General features: G+C 41.5%; 1 protein-coding gene across 2 annotated transcripts in view; it reads right to left on the reverse strand.

Moving 5' to 3' along the window:
• The window catches only part of slc4a4b (solute carrier family 4 member 4b), a 73,238-nt gene that overhangs the window by 60,507 nt on the left and 1,157 nt on the right, over nucleotides 1-11,574 (reverse strand). The gene's annotated exons all lie outside the window — the stretch shown is intronic.

Genomic DNA, 11,574 nt, shown 5'->3' on the forward strand with positions numbered 1-11,574 from the left:
TAGCATGATGACACGTTAGCATTTAAACCACCAGTGAGTGATCTCCATGCTGAAAGGAGATCATTCTGTAAGCTTGGGGAAGGAAAGTGAAGCCACAAATTATGGGATTGTGACATGATATTCCCCATCGCTTCTAAGCAACTGCATGTTAGTCATCTGGCTTTACAGCCATGATGGTGTTGAAATACAGCTGTTTACTCAATGTCCTCCCTGTAAACAGGCACACAGGCCTATACGCTGGAAGACAAACACACGCAGACAGTATCTTTTCACTTTATTTAGGCATCACGTTTCTCTTTCCTCCCACAGACGGCTGAGGTAAGGAAAGCCCTGACAGCATCCTGTGGCCAGCCACTAGTCTGGAACACGATACAGCTGTATCGGCTACACGGCACCCACACCAGAGCATATGGCTGTAGCTTGTAGCATTCAGCAGAGACACCACTCTCATGCATGTGGTGGTTAAGTTACAGTCTGCGCTGACGATCCTTTGGTCTTTAAAGGACGATCAAGAGACCGTTCCATTCTATCCTTTACTTTAATTGATGGCTCCCACCAGTAACTCCCCATTTGGCTTAATATGCTGTTTTTGTGCACTTTCGCCAGCGCTGGCATCGACAGGTCCTCTCCTAGAGTTAACCGGACCCTGAAGTGAAACCGATGACGTAGTTCGCGTTAGCATTACCAGTTGCCTGAGGTGTCAGGTTTCAGGAGGATGAGTTACAGGTAGACTGCTGAGTTAGGAGTCCAAAACACTGGAGGCTCAGATAACTACGGCACAATGCTGCTTCACATGACTCGGGAGAGTCAAGGGCAAAATGGTCTATGTTAAAGTGAACAAAAGTAAACAGAAACACTGCATAGCTGAAAACAGCAGTAGCAGCCAGCATGAAGCCTGGAGTTTGTGCATCAAGTTATTAGCCACACTTTTGTCCAGTTTTATGGATAAGAGTATGTCGTGCACTTTTAGGAACCACATATGCAGGTCTACTGGAGATTACGGAACAATTTGAAGTGGTTTGAGGCCAAGGTATGATTTGGGCTTGCAGTCCAACTGCTGAAGTGTAGACTTCAATTACATGTTAGCTAGATTAGCCTTGTAGCTCAAGTGTAAATCTAATGAAGCAAACTTCAGACACCAAACAGATCTTGGTTGACTGACTACATTTGATTCATGGGGGCAACTGTGAACATTCAGGGTTTTTTTTAACCCAACTATACTAGATAGCAGCACAGTAGTACATCACACATTGGTGTACAACACAAAGCAAGACAATTCTGAGGTCTGCCAGAGTCTAGTTCTTCTTTTCTTTTGCTGTTTTCTTCCCCCCCTATTGCAGTTCAAGCCTGACAAGTGCATGTTAGCCCAGAGAAAACTCTAAATTGTGAAGGGTGGGAGTGTTTCTCCAAGACTGAGATTAGGAAATACTATTCTAAAACACAATATTTAACTAAAGCATGGCTTGTGATAGTGAGAGAATGCAGCTTTAGCCCTCAGCATGGATTCTATCAAAGTCATACTCTAGGCCTGTGTAGCTTACTGTGAACCACTGATAAGACTTTGCTTGTCTGACCATATAAAACACTTCAAAATACACTATATGGACAAAAGTATTGGGACACACCTCGAAATCAATGAATTCAGGTTCTTTTGTTCCCTCCTAGATTTTCCACGATCAGCTGTGAGTGGTATTATTGAAAAGTGGAAGCATTTAGGAATCACAATAACTCAGCCATGAAGCGTCAGACCATGTAAAGTTATAGAGCAGAATCACACTTCTCCATCTGTCAGTCTGATGGACGAGTCCAGTCCTGCCTGACTGCACTGTGCCAGCTGTAAAGTTTGGTGGAGGAGGGATGATGCTATGGGGTTGTTTTTCAGCGGTGGGTCTAGAAACCTTAGTTCCACACACACACACACACACACACACACATCATCTAAACCGCTTATCCTTCTGGGTCGCGGTGGGCCACTGGAGCCTATCCCAGCTGTCACTGGGCGGAAGGCAGGATACACCCTGGATAGGTCGTCAGTCCATCGCAGGGCAGACAGACAGACATACACATTCACACACACACTCACACCTAGGGGCAATTTAGCATGTCCAATCAGCCTGACTGCATGTTTTTGGACTGTGGGAGGAAACCGGAGTACAACTGGCAAAATTGTACGCTTCCAACTTTGTGTGAACAGCATGACTGAGCCCCAGTGCACAAAGCCAGGTCCATAAAGTCATGACTGGGTGAGTTTGGTGTGGAAGAACTCGACTGGCCCTCACAGACCCCTGACCTCAACCCCATCAAACACCTTTGGGATGAACTAGAATGGAGATTGTGAACCAGGCCCTCTTGTCCAACATCAGTGTCTGACCTCACAAATGCTGTGAATGGGCACAAATTCCCACAGACACACTCAAAAATCTTGTAGAAAGCTTCCCAGAAGAGTGGAAGCTGTTATAGCTGCAAAGGGGGACCAACTCCATATTAATGCCTATGGATTTAGAATGGGGTTCATAAAAGCTCCTGTAGGTGTAATGTGTAGGCGTCCCAATACCTTTGTCCATACAGTGTACTTTGTTTTCTGATATGTGTTCCTGTTTATACGATCCACACTAAGTCTCGTTGAGAACTGTCTCTTTAGCTGTCTGTCATTCATACCCTCGGGAAAACGTGTGGCATTACAGAAGAGTTGGGAGTGGGAGGGGCAGCACATGCTCACCAACAGTTCTGGGGAACAACCCCCCCACAACACACACACACTGTAGGGCAGGTTCTCACAGTGCTGCTCTTGTGAGCAGATGTCTCAGTTAGACCAGTTTGCTCAGTGAAGAAGCAGGAACACCTCATGTATTTCTGGGGCTGGCTGCACAAGCTACGTGCAGATCCCAAAGTTCTGCCCCAGCAAAGCAAGACCTAGTTTCATTTCATTAGCCCTAGGAGTGCCAAAGAATCTGCTTCCAAAAGATAAGACCCGGCGCCTGATAACTGCACCTTAAGTGTGCTGAGTGTTTTTGAATGCGTGTCTCTTGAAGGACAGACACTCAAAGGGTTACACGCATTTATATAACTCCTTTTGTACTCTTAAAACCAATTACCAAGAAAAACATACGATAAACTTATCATAATCTTGGCTATTCAGCTAAAGCCACATCTTGACTTGCATGTTTTTGCCTGTCACCGAAGTAAATATTGAGCTACCTACGCATTTAATATGATGCAACCGGTATCAACTGAGTGTGACATATGGTTGGATTTACTAAGCACTTGTGTTAAGCGCTGGGCTGGGCCTGGAGCTCCACACAGCAGGTGCGGCGCAGGCCCGAAGGCCTCCAGCTGAGAAATCCTACACACTCATTAGTCCGAAGCCTGGTGAAAGGCAGAAAGACGACACTCTGACCAATCCTCTTCATTTGACTTGAGTTCTCTCTCTATATCTCCTACTACTCTACTCTCACTGTCTCAGTCATCTGCCCTTTCCTTCTCCTTCTCTTTCTCTCTGGTGTGGATTATGGAAGGGGCAGGTGGGGGTCTAGATTAGGAAGCTCGACTGGCAGGCGTAGTCCTGTAGGAATGTCCAGGCAGGCATTTTAGTCTCTGTTCTCACCATAGTGTTAGCCAGTGTTTTAGCCTACTTATTTCCTTTAAGCTTTTGCCCTAGTTAAGACTTTGCCTGTGAAGTTAGGTGTGTTTGTCTGAGTGTGTTAACCTGTTGAGATTAGTTTTTACCCTTTCTTTAGTTTTATGTTCTTCTAATCCTGAAAATATTTTCTGATTAAATTTTCGAATCTGGTTTACTTCTGAAATTCAATATGTGGTCTTCTCGTTTTACGTTTTTGAGGTATAAGCATCACAGAAATTATGAAAGGATGTTTTTCACACATTTCTAAATTTTAATCTTAGTTATGCTGTGGACAATTACCTCACAACCCATTCAAACTGGCTGTCCATGAACCATAACTGATGTATTAGCGCAGATTCAGCCAATCATAAATCACAAGACATCTTGTAGCACCGAAGCCTTCTGTATGTCCATTTATGACATTGGTGTGGTTTTATGTACCAAAAACAGTCATAATTAATTTTTACATGACCATTTTTTTCAATCTCTCTTTATCCTTTAGAATCAGACTTTGCTACTGTGCCTTTAAGAATGGTATATGTGAATGAGCTCTGTTCCCATTGGCTTCCCTGTATTGTCCCTCACTCAAAGGGAAGTCTGGGCTGAAATGTCTTTTATAACTTCAGTGTGAACAGGTGGAGCTAAACTGCTGCAGGTTGAATAGGCAGATATATAAATACACAACTACATTCACTGTGACGTCATAAAAACAATTCAAAATGAGCCTTTTTGCTATTTAGTTTTTATATATAGAGTATATTTTGAAACTTCACCAAAGTTTAAACACTACATCAACTTGCTTGTTTGAATTGTCCCGTTCCACCTTAAACGGCACAGCAGTTCTATTCTGGCGCATAAGGCACAATTTAAGGTGGAACGGGAAAATTTGAACAAGAAGCTGGCGAATGAGAAGCGACTTCAGCTTCATAAAAATCAAACGCTTTTTACAAGAGACTACTCTACTTATAAGGAAAACTTACCTGCCGGAGATGCGAGAAAAGCAACTATAGCCAAGCTAAAGGTTAAAGCAGAGCAAAGTAAGTCTGTTTTCATGTATACTTTTAACCTATACTAGTACATCAGCACACACTGAGACATATTTACAGCCACAATGGTAAAATGGACATGGCTCAGAATGTGGTTTGATTTTTTGATGAAAGGACAAAATGGCTCTTCTTAACATTTGGGTTGCGACGCCTGCCTTAAACAGATCCTCTAAACCAGTTTCTACAACCACTGCAAGCAGCTTGGTAACTGTTCTTCAAACAACATGATGAACTCAATTCAAAGTCAAATCAGCCACCTCACTGAACCTCAAGATTCTGACTGAATTAAAGGATTTAACAGCTGTCCTTGTTTTCACTATATCACAGTACGCCCTTGCTCATAGTATTGTCTGTGCTTGAAAACATCATTGCCCTTTGCTCTGTTGAGATTCAAAGAATAGACTTAAGCATTACTTTTATGTCATCGGTCAAAGGATTAGCCTCTAACGTTTTCTGTTAATGCACTGTGAGCCAGCGGCCACTTAAGGGAACATTGAGGCTAATCTGTTGCGGTCTTCAGTTATACTTTAATCTTGATGAGTCAAACAAAACAAACCATGCAATACTTCGCCTCACGTTCACATGAGTCAGAGCAAGTGGTTGAGACTTGTTTCAACATCTGTTCGTTTCGACACCTCTTTCCTATTGTCTATTACTACAGACCTCAATCGCCTGTAAACATGCAAGTGAAGCATGTGGACAGTATCCTGTTTAGAGCAAGTGTATCAAATCCAGGCCTTGGTGGAACCTGAACTCAACACTGCACTGGGCTAATGTACCTGAAACGATGCATGAAGCACGCAGCACAAAGAAATTAGCTGATGAGCTCAGGGAAGGTACTGAACTCTGCAGTTCCTTCTAATTTTAGGGGTGTGATACCCTGATTTAGATCGAAATCTCAGACCCACTAGAAAATAAGGGCGTGTTTATATTTGGCAGACTGCACAACCCTTGTGTGTTTGCTCTGTCAGAACAAGTGAGAGCACTCAACCATTCAACCCCTGGCGAACAGAGGCGGTCTCAATCCACTTTCAAACAAACTCTGGTACGGTTTATTTGAAATAATATGATCCGTAAACCTCTACAAAGAGCAATAACAGTCATCTTGTTGCAGTACCTACAACAGATGGATGCACTGTGTCATCTTTTCACAAGCTCTAAACTGGTTATTATTTATTGAACATGGTGTATCATATTGTAATCATAATAAGCCTCCAGTGGCTTGTTGCTTTATTATATCATGACATAAATAAAAAGACATAATAAAAGCCACAAATTCAGTTAGGCCAGATACAGCATGGTTCAGAGGATTTGGTGGATATTATGCCAGTTATCATTGCAAAATATGCATCATAAAATTTACCCAATCAGGTTGTCTGTTAATCTGTATGATTGTCAAAGGGCTGTAGGGCCAATAAGGGCTATAGGGGCCACAGACTGCAAACTGCAGCGTGCAGAGCCGTGTGTCTGTGTGGGAATGCATGTTTCAGGGGTTTTCATAGCACTGCACTGTAATTGTAATTGTAAACCCAAGTGTTTCTCTGGCTTGACAGAGTTTACTGGCCATTTCTGTGTCTAGATTGCTTAATATATGTTTCGCCATATCTGAGGGTTCAGCTGATGATTAGGGTATTTTAATAGTCATATTCTCTCAATTCATTTTGAAATTTTCTCTCAAATCATAAATAAAATCTTAAATCATATAAATAATCTCCACTATTTTATGGGAATCGTGGCACTTTCATAAAACTCATGACCCAACAGTCGCCACCAGAGGAGACCTCTATAAGCACAAAAACAGTGCAGGTTCATATCACCTGCATATTGTTTCTAGTGTTGAATGGATCTACTGCTTAACATTTTTTCCTAGATGTAAACAAAGTGTCCACTCCAGTCCACTTCATTATCGGAGCATGCTGGCCAGCAATATGGGTCACTACTTTATTAGCTTAAAAATAAGTCAATTTGAACAGAGATTGTATGTTTACAGCAGGAGAGTTGAGTGGTCTGTGTTTCTGGACAAAAAGAAAAGGTACAGTACAGAAACCAAGCAGACAGAATTCAAGGTCCAAAATACAGGTGATCCTGGAGGATCCGGGATGCCCTAATTAACCTCTTGGACCTCCTGGATGTCTCAAAATTCTGGGGGGTCCCTGAAAATGAACTTATTATGAAACCATGCTGTCCGTTAGGGAAAAACAGACACTCAAAAACAAATTCAGGGAAAGCTCATTGTTAAGCCTGCCTCACCCGTGAACGGGTAACATTCTTTACCTCTGAAAAACCTTACAATATGCCACAGCTTATTTACAAATCTGAAAACTTTCCCAGTTTCCCAAGAGTTCAGCGGAAAGTTACTCATTTCCCAAACCAAAGACAAAAGAGGAGACATGTAAGGTCCCAAATAAAGTGAAAAAGAGCAAAAGAAAAACTGATGAACCAAGTATTTGTTGCCATTAGAGCTAGCATTAGCGCTGCTATGGTGAGTAAAGCAGCAGCTAGCCAATGCTGGAGTAACCAGCCAACATGGGACCCCCTGAACACCGTGTGTATTTAGCCAAGTGACATTATTTATAAGCTCAAAACTATCCTCAGTCCCAGAATCAGCCCACTGTGCACCTTCTACACAACTTTGCAAAGCACAAATCAGCAAGGTGACCATGAGAGATCTCCCAGAAGATGCCAGGAGCTGTAAAAACTGCCTACTGACTTTTATTATTGTTAATGAATATGAGAAATGTGGACCGCGTGACCAACTGCGTTATTTGAGCTTGCCGTGTTTGTAAGATAATACGCTGAATATAACTACTGAGCTACAACCTGTTGAGGATATGAACTCTACTGAAAGTCAATGAAGGAGCTGATATATTATCCATACTAATATGCATATAAAAACATAAATAACACCCTAGAAACCTCTAACCCTCTACTCTGTTCCTACTCTGTGTCCCTCCTCTGTCCTTTTCTTATCACGCTCTCGATATCTCGTTCTCTCACTTTCTCTTTCTTTCAGTCTGATAAGTACCAGCACACACCTCATTCATACATACTGTCAATGGGGAGAGGTGTGTGTTCTCTTTCTGAGAGCCATTTCCTGTCAATACTACCCAAACACTGGAGATTCCACAAGATAGTTTTTTTTTTTTTCCTTCCTGCTAATCTCTACAGGAATTCCTACTTGTAATACCTGTGCAGCTTTCCGAAGCGCATCAGGAAACGTGTGTGTGTATTTAGTCAAGGCGTCTCTGATAATAGTGTTTTCTGCTGCACTGAGTTTTGTGACACACTGTATGTTTCAAAGATTGTACACACCTGCTCATCTAATGTTTCTTCTGTAATGAAGGGTATTAATAGTGAGTCTGTTTGCTGTAGTACTGGATGGAGATCCAGAGTACACAGTTACACTGCTCCACAGACCAATGCTGGGGGGCTTCAGCACACTCTGCATTAGGTACAATGACCTTAGGTTTAGGTAATGCTCTTCTATTTAGATTATACAAGCCGTGTGCATACAACTCCACGCCTGTGTCAGCAAGGGGTTCACCTTAAAGTGGCTAAATTCACTCAGTAAAAGGGGCATCTGGATACTTATGGACATGCAGTGCATTAGAACAATAGACAAAGCATTATTCTAACGAATGTGAAGAAAACATTATGTCAATGATTGTCTCTTCCTCAGTGAATCATACTGAAGAATGAGGAAAGTTAATACATGTTTTATTGTAATCAAAGGGTTGTAAACGTCAAGGAACTTGCGTGCATTTCCTTGTCGTTCCCAGTCAGTTATTAACAGTAACAGTGTCAGATTCTAATTTTAAAAGTCTCAGAGAAAAGAGTGCCAATCCAAGGCTAGTTTCATAGCTCTTTTCAGTGCCAGACAAACCCAGACATGGATGACTCCTGCACTGCTCTGTTTTATGTTGTCTCTGCTATCACGCACGTCAGGGCTTGATAATTAGCTAATAAGGGCCAATTTGTGTGTTCAGACCATGCCTTCAACATGGCGGTGGTAGTATGAGGGAAGATTGACTGAGGGAGGGGGAGAACTTTGAGAACTTCGGCTGGAGCTCTGGGCAGCTTCTGCCTGTAGCTAGAAGGTCAGAACCCTCTCAAAGTTGTATTAAGACTGAGGACTGAGGAACGGGAACGGAAGGTAAGGATGTGAATTTATAGGGCGTTAGACTGGAAGAAGGAGGGGTTTCAGGCATGTTACTCCCCCCCAAACTTCAGTTATAACATCATATGGACATAAGAGGAATAAGATATGCATATGCATAAAACACATCGATAAATCACTAAATTAACCAAACAACCAGGTACAGCTCACCTATCACGTTAGTGAAGCGTAATAAACCAAAGTTAAACCTTCTGTTATTTTATTTTTTACTCATAACAATATAAAAAGACTTGTCTACTGAGATATTGCAATACTATTCATTAGAGATACACTAATACGGAAACTGTGGGCCTAAAAATGTTCATAAAAATGTAGCAGCTGAGACTAAATCTACACCCATTGGTGTCACAGAGAAACATAATGTTTATTTGTATTGAGTTACAAATGCAGAAACGCTAATAAAGCACAGGTATCTTAGCACAGTAGCTCAGCATCACCAATACATTCTGCTCTTCTGGGATACAATAAATACTTCAATCATACTGGTTTGAAATATCAAATTCAAACATCTGTCTGATGTTTATTTATGCTATTCAATCAGAAATGCAGATCTTTAAAGGGGTAAAACGGTTCAATGTCCCTGCCTACTCAGGCCAGGGGTGCCAAACTCAGCTTCTGAAAATCCACCTGGCCTGCAGAGTTTAGCTCCAACGCTGACCTAACACACCTGATCCAGTTAATCAAGGAGGTCAGGAACATGTGAACTTTAGAGGGAGGTGTTCTAAGCTGTATCTCCACGACCGGGGCTGAGCAGCCCTCATCTAGGCGACCTCAGGAATCAGCAGTTTGTGAACCATCATGGCCCGTTTCTTTTCCAAAAGCACGAACGACAACAGAAAACATGCTGCGTCCACATGTACGCCGGCACGCCACTTAACGAAGGCGGCCCACCTCTTTTTTTGAAACCCATCCTGGTCCAAACAAAGCCTTGACTCCTCCAGACAGCACAGTTTAGATTCTCAATGGTGAGGATTATTATGCCGTGTGGAGCAGCTGGCAGTCCCTGTGCCACTCATGGACTTTAAGGGCCTAATCGGTTGTGACAGGGCCTTCTTGGAAAGAGATCTACTTTGGCTCCTCGGTGAAGCTAAAACAAGAGCGGCTAAGCTTGAGTTACAGTAAAAGTAGAAGAAGACGCATACCATTACGCATTCAGTGTCTCCGGCTACTTCAGGACAGCTCTCGAATGCTGCAACGCAGGTCGACTGCTATGACCAGAGCAGGTGTTTTACTCCGGGAGGAAGATGCAGCACGACATACAGATGCTAGTGTAAAGCCAAGTGGGGAGAGAGGAGCTCTTGGTTTTGAGTGTAAATGGTGCAATTCTTTATTGCTTATTTGAAAGGCCGAAATTTGAACCAGTCATCAGAAACATATACACCTATACAGTATTGCTGTCTGTGAGGGATCTTTTGTATGTAAATGCAATTTTTGGTATATAATTAAATGGTTCCGATGTAAACAGAGTCATTCAGAGTGGTTTGGTGTGAAACGCTCTGTTTTAGACAAACTTACCAAGTCAGATTTGTTCACGGTGGTGGTGATAGGAACCAGACGTCCACCTCTAAAAGCTCCCTCACAGAAAGTTACTACATGAAAAGGTTATGAATACTATGTATTTTTTATTCACTCACAGCTGAGGTGCAAGGCCAAAAAGCACCCAAAGAAAAATGCATAGGAAGACTCGTGTAGGTTCACTGGAGGTTTTGGATAGCAAATAAAATGTCTATATTTGTGTTGTAGTCATGGCGACCACTGGTTCCTATCACCACCACTGTAAAGGAATATGAGTCTCTACAATCAATCATTTTGCACCAAACCACTCTGAATGACTTAGTTTCCATCTCAGCCACTGAATTATGCAGAAATTCGTGGAACTCTTTAACATCAGCAGTCAAAATATCAGCTTTCTATGGAAGCCTGTTTCCGTCACTCATAAAAAAAAGAGGCCCGCATAGTAAGTCATAATAATGACTTACTCTCATAATAATGAGTTTCCTCATATCTATGACTTAAGAACTCATAATAACTTACTACTTACTATTTCATAACGAGAAAGTTTTCTGATTATTATGAGATTCTGTGTCATAATTCTGAGAAAGTAAGTCATAATTATGAGATGCTAAATCGTAATTATGACATATTAACTCGTAATTATGAGAATGTCAATGTTATGAGCAGTTAAGTCATAATTAAGAGAAGCAAAGTCATTATTACAAGATAATTATAAGACATAATTACAAGACACTGTCGTAATTATAAGATGCTAAGTCTTATTTATGAGATAGTATCTCATTACTATAATAAAATAAGTCATAAGTATAACACAGTCTCTATTATTAGATAGGAAGTCATAATTATGAGATATTAACTTATTGTTATGAGTTACCAGGTCATGATTCTGAGATGTTAAGTCATTATTATGAGATAGCAAGTCATAATTATGAGATGTTATGTTATAATTATGTAAACCTTTCTCTTTATTATGATTCACTTAAAGGTTAGATTTTTCCAGTGACGGCTTTACTTCTGTGTGTGACTCAACCTCAAACTGGTAACTCAAACTGCCAACTCAAACTAACTAACTTAAACTGCCAACTCAAACTAACTAACTTAAACTGCCAACTCAAACCATCTAACTCAAATCGTTAACTCAAACCATCTAACTCAAACCACCTAACTCAAACCACCTAACTCAAACCATCTAACTCAAATCGCTAACTCAAACCATC

Source organism: Colossoma macropomum, unplaced genomic scaffold (assembly GCF_904425465.1).
Source record: "Colossoma macropomum unplaced genomic scaffold, Colossoma_macropomum, whole genome shotgun sequence".
NCBI lineage: Eukaryota > Metazoa > Chordata > Actinopteri > Characiformes > Serrasalmidae > Colossoma > Colossoma macropomum.